Source organism: Dipodomys merriami, unplaced genomic scaffold (assembly GCF_024711535.1).
Source record: "Dipodomys merriami isolate MVZ:Mamm:240054 unplaced genomic scaffold, mDipMer1.0.p SCAF_164, whole genome shotgun sequence".
Taxonomy (NCBI): domain Eukaryota; kingdom Metazoa; phylum Chordata; class Mammalia; order Rodentia; family Heteromyidae; genus Dipodomys; species Dipodomys merriami.
In genome coordinates, this window is record NW_027202982.1 from 2432087 (window position 1) to 2442965 (window position 10879).

A 10879-nucleotide genomic window follows, 5' to 3' on the forward strand; every position below is an offset into this window, starting at 1 on the left:
TTAGTGGGAAAAACAGTGCTGGAAGAATATCAATACCAAGCTTCAAACTCTCTAACAAAGCTGTACTACTACTACTACTAGTAATAGAACCCGCAGACCTGTGGGTAGCCTCTAAACATTTGATAAGGGAGACAAAAACTCAATATACAAGACAACGTCTGCAAACACTGATGCTGGCACAATTGGCTATACATCCAGAGAACAAATTAGATCCTTCTATATCATCCTGCACCAGAATGAATAACAATTAGATCAAATGGATGACCAGATACCCTGAGTATATTACACGAAGGGATAGGGAAAACACTAAGGCTCTGTGGCACAGGTCAAAACTTCCTGAAGATCCAGAATTTAAATAAATCAAGGGAAAACCAGAAAAATGGGATTGCATAAAACTTAAGCTTTTCTGCATATGAAAGAACGTTGCTACCTGTAGACAGGTGACTTCTGGCTAAATGTTTTTCTTTTTTTTTGGGGGGGTGTCTGGTTGTGGCGCCTGAACTCTGGGCCTGGGCGCTGTCCCTCAGCTCTTCAGCTCAAGGCGAGTGCTCTACCACTTTAGTCACAGTGCCCACTTCCGGCTTATTTCTTTTTGCTTATGTGGTACTGAGGAATTGAACGCAGGGCCTTGAGCATGCAGGGCAAGTGCTCTACCACTGAGCCAACTTCCCAGCCCCTGGCAAAATGTTTTTCTATATTTGTTATCCTCAATTGTTTCTCTGCTGTATGTGTTCTCAGATGCTGTGAAGACTGACTTCGGATTCAGTAATTACACATTTGTTAGTTCTATTTTCTCCTATGTAAGTCAGTTCTCTAATGAATACTAAGAATGCCATCCAGGTTACTTTCTAAATTTGTGCTCAGGTTTCTCTTTTCTGTGTGTTCAAAATGACAGCCTGCTTTCTTGGTGGATTTTCCACATCTGTTACATTCATATGATCTCTGCTGTGTTTGTTTTCTGATACAAACTTAGTTTTGTGAAACTCTTGTTTTGCAACTTTCCACATGTTTCTTTTTTTGTTTTTTGTTTTTGTCGGTTGTGGGGTTTGAACTCTGGGCTTGGGTGCTGTCCCTGTGCTTTTTAGCTCAAGGCAAGCACTCTACTGCTTGAGCCACAGCACCACTTCCCACATGTTTCTTTTTAAACAGTTCTCTCTTGTGATATCTAATTATAGAGCCTGAGCAGTGCCTTCTGGGTGAAAGACTAAACACTAGGCTGCATTCTTAAGGCTTCTCTCCCATGTGTGCTTTTTGATGCATAGTGAGATATGTTTCACGTGAGAAATTTTCCACATTTATTACATTCCGAAGGTTTCACATGAGTTGCTAAGGTGTGAATGCTGGGTGAAGGACTTTGCACATATACTACATTCCTGAGGTTTCTAACCTATGTAAATTGTTATGCCTGCTGAGGTGTGAACTGTTTGAAGGTCTTTGCACATGTTGCTTTCATAAGGTTTCTCTACTGTGTGTGCTCTCTGATATAAAGTGAGTTGTGACTTCTGTTTGAATGTCTGTCCAGTTTTTTACTTTCATAGGGTTTCTCATGAGTGTGTCCTCACATGCATATTAAGGTTTTACTTCTGGGTAAAGGGCTTTGCACAATTCTTACATTCACAGGGTTTCTCTTCTGTGTGACTTCTCTGATGTTTAGTAAGGTCTGACTTGTAGGTGACTTCCTACCTGTTGTATTTGTAAGGTTTCTCTCCTGTGTAAACTCTGATGTGAAGTGACATGTGACTGCTGCATGAAAGACTTTCCACACCTGTTCATTCATGTTGCTCTTTGGTGTATATTCTGATGTGAAGTGAGGTTTGTCTTCTGTCTGAACAACTTTACACATTTGTTACATACATAAGGTTTCTCTCCCATGTGTATTCTCTGATGCAAAATGAGGGGTGACTTCCGTATGAAAGCCTTTCCATATTTATCACATTCATACTGTTTCTCCCATATCTTCTCTGATGTAAAGCAAGGCTTTTTTTTTCTGCCTGACTTTCCACATTTGTTACATTCATAAGGTTTCTCTCCTGTGTGTATAGTCTGAAGAATAACAAGTTGTGACTTCTAGGTGAAACACTGCCCGCATTCCTTACGCTCATAAGGTTTCTCTCCCATGTGAGTTCTCTGATGCAAAGTGATGTGTGTCTTCTGTCTGAACAACTTTCCACATTTGATACATTCATAAGGTTTCTCTGCTGTGTGTGTTCTCTGATGCAAAAGGAATTTTGACTTCTGTCTGAATGACTTTCCACATGCTGTGTAATTTCTATGGGTGGAAAATTGCCTATATTCCTCATATTCAGAGTTTTTCTTCTGTTGGTGTTTGAGGCTGTAAATTCAGGTCTGACATCTGAGAGGTAAATTTTAAACACTGATACGCTCATTGGAATTCTCTGGATATTTGCTCTGAGGCTTTATCAGGTCTATTTCCTTACTGAAAGATTTGTCACATGCATTACATGTGCAATGTTTCTCTCTTGTGTATCTTTTCTCATGTGTAGTGGCTGTAGGTCTTAAGTAGAATAGTTTTGCACACAGACTACATTCAGGAGTTTTTCTTCCGCCCTGAAGTACTTTCTGGGAAAAGTGAGCAGAGTTATAATAGTAATCTCTATATTCATTATGGTTATATTCATTCTGTCTTAAGAATATGCTCTCTGAGTATAATGCTTTTCCTTCTCCACCATATTCAAAATATGGCAGCTCATTTGGACTCACATCATTTTGACTAAAATTGTCAGAATATCTAAGGGATTGATCAACTACGGATACACCAGGCCTATATGCAGCACATATCTAATCAGGCTCATTATAGGAAGGCATGTTCTGACACTCAATGAAACCCTCAGTCCTCATCTCAAGGGAGTCCTCATTTTTCCTACTCAACTCTGGCTTATGTTTTGAGCTCACATGAAAAGTTACTAAACTCACTCTTTCCTCCACTGTATTACTCTTCGTGACTGAGACTTCACATGGACTGTCAATTGGATTTTGCTGGCATATCTTATTCATTTCTCAGATACCTAAAATAAGTCACAGAAAAAAAGACAAAACACAAATGAGATCCAAAGATTCCTTACTGTAAAGATTTTTTTCTCATTCTAATTATTAAATATTTTAAATCAAAGTAGGAATGGATTGTTGATAAATATATACTTTTCTCCATAATGTCTTAATTAAGAAAGTAATACTGATGTTTTACAATGGAAAAAAATGTCTGTGTTTCAATTTTCTTCTTTTGATAACAGAGGAAATATTTCCTAAAATTACTTACCCATGTACTGTCAAAGTAGTAAGCTGTGTACAAAGTATAACCTTTCGTATTCTTTGGGTTGTTTTTCTCAATTTTTATTTTGTTTGGTCATAAGGAAATAGTTGTTTTTTATTTCCTTGAAATAATTTATATATATTGTTGTATTGCTTCTCAACCATTAGGTGAGGAACACAAATATTTTCTATTCTCAGAATCCATAATATTTCTTACATATCACGTTGCCTATCATGTAAGCATGAATTGTTCCTAGGAGTAAGATTTTATACCTACATTTCTTACGTTCGAACTTCTCACTAAGAATTATGAGGTATCTATGGGAATTTTAAATTTTGTCTTCACATTGGATCAAAGTCTTTTAAAAATTCCTTTTCTGATATTCCTGCCTATCAGAACCACGGAAGAACAAAGATTCTTCAGCTCATCATCCTTTCTCAACTAAAAGCTGCAGTTCTGAATCCCAGGCTATGTCTTCCAGCACGGATGATCTATTTTACTTATCAGGAGAGCAGGTCTGGAGTACTCCTTATTTCTTCCTACCTACCTAGTTAAGTCATCTGAAATTATATCTGCTGCATTTAATGCTCATTAATGTAAATGGCTGAACAAACCTATGGATGCCAAATATCTCATGGTTATATTCAACACAGCCTCATTACAACTCCCACAACAACAGTACTTTATTTTGTAAACTGTAACCCACTATTACTCCGTTTTCCCCTCCCGCTGCAGCTTCAAATGCACATGGCACAGAGAAGTTTTAGTTAGGGGATGCACATGGAAAATAATAAAAACAGCTTTCCATTTAGAAAATATATTCTCCATACTGATTAATTCAGGCAGCTAACTCTGATTTATGAAACTTTACTGTAGAAAAATAAATCAATTACTAGAAGAGCTATCCATCACTTATCTAGTAACAACTTGCATCATTTATTCAGTGCTATATGAAGCAGTGTATTGGAAGACAGATTAACTAATAGCTCCGTCTCCTAACAATTTAAATGAAAATTACAAATGTTTGATACCCTATTTTGAAATACAAAGTGTGTTTGACTTCTAATTTCCATTCTCTGGAGAAGAACAGCTCACTCCTTTATTGACCTTCATAAAATAAACAACATTTTCTGTTCTGCTGATAATATAAATTCAATACCAATTCTCCAGCCACATCATTTAGGAGCATAAAGTACATGTAACCTCAAATCTCTAACAGTGGAAGGCTTCATCAAGAATGGATGCTGCTATAATATTGTTTCCTTTGATGTGACAAGTGAGAATCCAGATCCAGCCCCCTCAGGTGGCTTCTTCATCATGTTAAAGTAGTGAGGAATGGTTTGGTTTCATAATCAGGTTAACAGTGAACATAGGAAATGGCGCTGTAGCTCAAGTGGTAGAATGCTAGCCTTGAGCTGGAGAGCTGAAGGACAGCACTCAGGCCCAGATTTCAAGCCCCATGACCGACAAAAAAAAAAGTGCACATACTGGCTGCATAATACAAATGCTGAACTTTAAAACAAATTGAGTCTTGGGCAACTTCTTTCTTGTAACTACAGTTTCTAAAAGCATTTATTGTCTAAAGCTGGAAGAACCTAAGTCTTCTCAGATGAGAATGTGAATGAATGGAGAGGGAGGTAAGGGAAAAATAAAATTTAAAAGAAAAGATGAGGTCTGATAGGGGAGCAGCCAGACAAGAAATCAAAAAAGGAACAATACTTTCAAGTTCATTCCAGCTATAATGCAAGTTATTCTGACTTTAAGGTAGCATCACATGACATACTTTTGATTCTATTCCCAAGATACTCTATTGTACCTGTTTCTGTCTCTTTTATTGTCCATGCAATCTCTGGCTCTAGGAGGTCATCTAGGTTCAGATCACATAGCAGTGAATAAATGGATAAATGAACGTTAGAAATAGTTAAAGCAGGAGACCACTGTGACCTTAGAATATCAAGACACATACTGTCATTATTGTTAATATTTGGATAATAAATTCTTGTTGTAAACACAACCTCAGGTGGTTTGATGGGGTAGTCTGTAGGAAAATGAATTGTTAAAACAATACACTTTCATGGCTGTCTTACATAACAGAATATAACAGAACATTGTTCCTTATTAATCCATTTCAACACCATAGCCTGTGCTTTTCACCTGGCTCCTCACTTTCAAAGGATCTGTCCCAAACTCTTGATTATCCAAATGGCTGGGGAAAGACTATCTTCATCTTACACTGGCTTTCCCAGACACAGGCACAAAGCAGCCAGGGGCCTGTGGAGCGGTGGCCTCAGCAGGAGCCTCCTTCCCATGCAGCAGCTGGTGCTTCCCCAGCCTGAAGAAATTCTAATGATTGAAATGTGGTCATAGATACCCTGATACTTCCTTCCTCTGTAAGAACTGCTACATGAACTTTTGTGAGCATTGCATACCTCCTACAATAAGAAATTTAGGTGGCAGAGGAATAAAATGTTCCTTGACTACAATTGCATTTTATTAGGCCTTTATTGAAGGATGGAGGCAAAGGGCAAAGGGCTTCTGGAACATTAAAAATGACAAAAAAATGTGAAATATGACCACCACAAGCACAACAGAGGATAAAAAGGATAAAAAGTGATATGACCTAAAAACTATAGAAAGAAATTTTAAAAGTTGGAATGAAATATGTACTAATTTGTTTTGCAGAGGCTAAATGGAAAGACTTTTTATTCCTACTTTGAACCCCATTACAAAGGAGGAATAGCCAACAATCATCCCACCAATCCAGCATAACAATACCAGTGGTGAATGCTGACTAGCACACAAAAAGGAAATATATGTGTAAAGTGTTGAAAGAAAATAACCTTCAATAGATAATCCATTGGGTAGAGGAAGTCTTCAGAAAATGTAGATTTTTCCATGTAGTTGTGCTAGCCTAAACTGTTTGCTTAGTTAAGAAAATGTACTAGTTATAATAGGTACAACTATTAGAAATATAATACTTAATTTGAAACGTGAAATGCTGGAATTGAGGTTGAATATTAATTCTACATAAACCAGTAATCTTGTTTTAGTATCAAATTAACTGTTAGTGTTAAATGTTCAGGTAAGAAAAAAGCAAATCAAAACAAGTGCTCTAGCTCAAGATTGTTATCAGACCCTAGCTACTCAAGGAGGCTGAGGTCTGGAAGCTATCATGGTGGACAACTCAAATTAATTTGAAATTTTGGAGTTGAGGTTGAATATTAATTCCATATAAACCAGGAACAGTATGTTCTGGTATGAAAAACAAAACAAGTGCTTCAGGAACAAGAATGTATCCTAGTTACTAAGGAGGCTGAGGTCTGGAAGCAGCCTTGGAGGACAACTCAAATTAAGTAGCAAGTAACAGGTTGGAGGCATGGCTTACATCAAAGTGTCAACAGTGACTGACTGACTGAATTCAAGATCTACTACTAGCACAAGAAAGCATGGTCGGGGCTTCGACACTAATTGTGGCAACACAGGCTCCAGACATAAAGAGAAATGAAAATGAGTGGAGTGGCGAGAGGAGAGAAAGGGGGCAGAGAAAAGAAGAGCTGACAAGACAGTAGTGGAAAACAGGGGAAAAAGAAGGGAAGGGAAAGTAGGAAAAGAAGAGAGAAGGGAGGAAAGCTTCATGACATTAGACTCGACAGTGACTCCTTTGATAGGACACCAGAAGTGTCTGATATTAAACCAAATCAAATTTAGTGCATATAATTAAAACATTGTATATCAGAAGGCGTGATCAACAAGGAAGAGAAAGCATGGTATTAGAGAAAATACTTGCATATATCCCTAAATAGATTACTAACCACAGTGAATTAAAAATATAAAACAAGGCTGGGAAGGTGGCTCAGTGGTAGAGTGCTTGCACTGCATGCATGAGGCCCTGGGTTTGATTCCTGAGCACCATATAAGCAGAAAAAGCTGGAAATGGTGCTGTGGCTCAAGTGATAGAATGCTAGCGTTGAGCTGAAGAGCTGAGGGACAGTGCTCAGGCCCAGAGTTCATTAAAAACAACAACAACAAAAAAAGAAAACCCACCAAAAATCTATAACTAACCTCCTCCCCATGGCACAAAATCTAATTTCAAAATGGAAAAAAAAAACTGAAGAGACTTTTCTAAAATAAATATATACAGGTAGCTCATTAAATATAAAAAAGTTCAATGTCAGTAGTTATTAGAAAAAATTCAAATAAAAATGAAATTACTGAATACATACTTTTTTTGGGGGGGGTTCGGTCATGGGGCCTGAACTCTGGGCCTGGGAGCTGTCCCTCAGCTCTTCAGCTCAAGGCTCGCGCTCTACCACATGAGCCACAGCACCACTTCAGGCTTTTTTCTTTTTGCTTATGTGGTGCTGAAGAATCGAACCCAGGGCCTCATGCATGCAAGCCAAGCACTCTACCACTGAGCCAACTTCCCAGTCCTCATACATACTTTTAAACAGAAACAAGAAAAAAGTTTCTAAAGTCTAACAACTGTTGGGAAAGATATGACAACAAAGTGAATTTTGATGCATTTCTGACAGCAATGTAAAACAATTAACGATGGTATGGAGACTTCTAAAAGAACTAAATATAGAATTACAAAAGAATATGGTCTAGCATTTCTATTTCTAGATTTATACCAATGGAAGTAAAGCAGGGACTAGAACAAATATTTGGACAATCACTACACAACAACTACACACAATAACCAAAAGACAGAAGCCTGGAAAGAATAGATAAATGTGTTTAACAGGAAGAAAGCTTTAGTACATTTTACAGCAGGGATATATCTTGAATACAATTAAGCTAAATAAAATACACCAGGCATCAAGTATCAGCCGTGGTATGGTTTCCCTTACTGTGCTTCCAAGGATCAACAAACTCATAGACCCACTAATTATAAAAATGATTCCAAAGACTGGTAGGAGCTGTGTATTTAATGATTTTACAGCCTCATATATGGAAGGTGAAAAATGGTGTAGATGGATGGAAAGCATGACCATAAAACAATGTGGCCATATGTAATGGTTAATGTAGCCAAAAAGGATGGAATAGACGTATACTCCCTGAATTGGGGATTACCAGCTAGCCTAGACTACATAAAATTTCAAGAGCAAGCTGAACTATATAGCAAGACCTGTCTTCAAATGGAATATGGCAAAATGAGCAATCATACAATGTGTAAGAAAAATGCCAATTCTAAGAGCCACTGCAGCAAAGGAAAATTTTTAAGAAAAGCTAGTTCCCAGACACAGCATTTGAAGAAAAGTAAAAAGTGAGAGACAGATGGAGGGAAGACAGGCTGGGAAAAAAAATACACAGAGAAAAATAGATACATAAAGAAAAATACAAATAAACAAAGCTAGAGAGCAGAAAACAAAGACTGAAACAGAAAATAGTGTGTGTGTGGGAATCTTGTGAGGACACCTTAGAAAAAATAGAGAGATTTCTAGAAAAATAATTGACCATATATCATCACATACAGCCTAAGTTTCAAGTAAAAAAGCAACCATGAAGCAGTCCAATAATGTATAAAGAATAATTTAAGTACATATTGCTTACTCAGTCTTCTAAACATTCAAAGGTGTGTGTGACCACACTGTTTCAGCAACTCCTTTAAGACTTCATTAAGATAGTTCAGTGTTACTCATGAGGATGGGATCTCTGACAAATTGCTAGGGAACCTTCACCTTCCATTAGATGTCACCTCCTCTGGGTAATTGAATCATGTAACAGTGTGATTACTTTTTCTCACATCAGAAAAACTAGAAACAAGCTGAAGCAAATCTGCACTTAATATAGACAGAATGTCAGATTTTAGGGCTGGGAAGCTGGCTCAGTGGTAGATCACTTGCCTTGCGTGCCTGAGGACCTGGGTTCGATTCCTAAGCACCACATAAGCAAAAAGCCGGAAGTAGCACTGTGGGTCAAGTGGTAGAATGCTAGCCTTGAGCTGAAGTGCTGAGGGACAGTGCCCAGGCCCAGAGTTCAGGCCCCACGACCGGACCCAAATACAAAAAAAAAAGAATGTCAGATTTTATAGTATGCTAAACCTAATAGCCATCTTTATGTGATTTATGAACATGTTACTGAAGTTGGATCTGTTTTTTTTTTCTGTTTTTAAATCTTGGCCACCTTTAAGTTCATAAAATAGAATGTAATACAAAATGAGAAATAAAATGCAGCTCACCAGAGAGTCTTTCATTCTTGCTGTTGACAATGAACAGAAGATTCAGGAAGCATGACTGGGAGAGAAGGCAAATGAGGTAGTCAGGAAAGAACCTGTGTAATTTTACTGAAATTTTCCTGCTCAAAACATTATACATAGGAGGAAAGGCCTTCTTATGGGAGAAGAATTTTTTTATGTCTCAAGTAAAGCATCAAATTCTCCACTAAAGACAAATCCACAGTCCATTAGTTGCTAAATATTGATAGCCCAATAAGCTTATTTCCCATAGCAAAGCATGCTTCTTCTCCTTTCCACAGCTTGGCATGCTCCCTTCCTTGTCAACACTAGGCCCATTAATTAAAGGCAGTTAATGATCAGCCTCCCTTCAAGCCCTCTTTACCTTGAGATGGTTCTCTTCTGGGGTAGCTAACACCATATAAGGCAGCAAGAACTCCCTAGAGTGACCTTAAGGTCTGGGCAGCTGCAGAGCCCCTTATCTACTATTTGGGCAGCAGCCATAAATCCTAGTCCACCATGATGGATCCCTTGGTCCACACATCCACACTGGTTCTCCACCTCCTGGCCCCTAATTATATATGTCATCTCAAACAATAGCCGGCCCTTCTCACTCTTCCCTTATGAAAAGGGATCTTGCCAGTTCCACTGCTGTCAATAAATCTTACTTTGTTCTTTGTATCTGGATGTCTGCATGGTTCTCTGGCAAAGTCTAATATACTCTAACAGATAGTACAAAACTAATTCATTTCTCCATTAATGTACATACAGAATTCATAAAAACTGATATTCCAACAAAAATAATTGAATAATCAAAAAGTCACATCTTCACTAAAACTAGCTATTACTCAAATACACTTAGAGATGAATGATCTATTATTCTATTAATACAAAGATATACTAGGACTCCACTGAGCATTTGTATTTGACACATTCATTTACATAATTTAAACACCATGGAGAACACGAATATTGTAACTCAGTATTTTTCACCTAAACTTATAAAGGCAAAATGTATACAACACAATTTTTTTGTGTTATACTGTTTCAATGATGATTGTCAAATGGCACATTTCCTTGTATCCAAATACTCAGAGCACCCTTATGAGGGCAGAGAATCAAGGACAGTTATGATTCCTGGGAGAGTTGGTGAGATTGTTCGAAGAATTCTTGGGCTTTCAATGACCTTGAAGGTAACTTAAAAAGGCTTAGGGACAGGCACTGGTGACTTATCCATGTAAATCTAACTAAATCAGGAGGCTGAGATCTATGGCTCATGGTTCAAAGACAGCCTGGGAAGGAAAGCAAGTTGAATCTTATCTACAATTAACTATTAAAAACTTGGACATGGAGCTGTGGCTCAAGTGGTAGAGCACGAGTCTTGAGCAAAAAAGTTCAGAGGCATCACCCAGACTTACATGGAGACTGAAGGA